We start from the raw sequence: 580 nt of genomic DNA, 5'->3' as shown, positions 1-580 counted from the left end.
CTTCAAGTAACACTTCTTCGACTGTCTCACATTTTTGTTGTTTTCCTTTGCTTCTTCTTTTCTGTGATTCCAGTTATAAACATGTTGTCTTCTTGATGGTGTCCCTCATTATTCTTAGGCTTCTTCACTTTCCTTCCTTTTTGATTCTGCCTTTTCCTCTAGCAGATCAGTGCTGAGAGACCACTCTTCTGTTTCACTGATTCTGTATTCTCTCTCTTCAGTTTTACTCATCTGTCCCTCCAGTAGGTGGACAATTTATGAGGCACTAGTCTTAACATTCTAATTGTAGTCTCTTGTTTTTCTAGGGTTTATAATACCCTTTTTGTTTTATCTGCATTGTCTTGAATTTTTTTCTAAGTTCCTCTTGGCATTTGCTTGTAGAATTCTACAGTTCTTCAGATTTTTCTTTATCCCATATTCAATCATTGTCTTTTTGAAGTTTGTGTCCAAGTTCCATCAGACTTTCTGGCTTCAGAAATCCATTAATTCTGTGTTTTGGTCACTTTTATGGTGAAATCTTGTTTTGGGTTTGTGTAGACTGTGATGTAGTCTGTTTCTTTCTTGTCATTACTGTGATATT

This window comes from Elephantulus edwardii, unplaced genomic scaffold (assembly GCF_000299155.1).
Source record: "Elephantulus edwardii isolate Elephantulus edwardi_28Jun2011 unplaced genomic scaffold, EleEdw1.0 scaffold00360, whole genome shotgun sequence".
NCBI lineage: Eukaryota > Metazoa > Chordata > Mammalia > Macroscelidea > Macroscelididae > Elephantulus > Elephantulus edwardii.
This window is presented reverse-complemented; position numbering follows the sequence as displayed.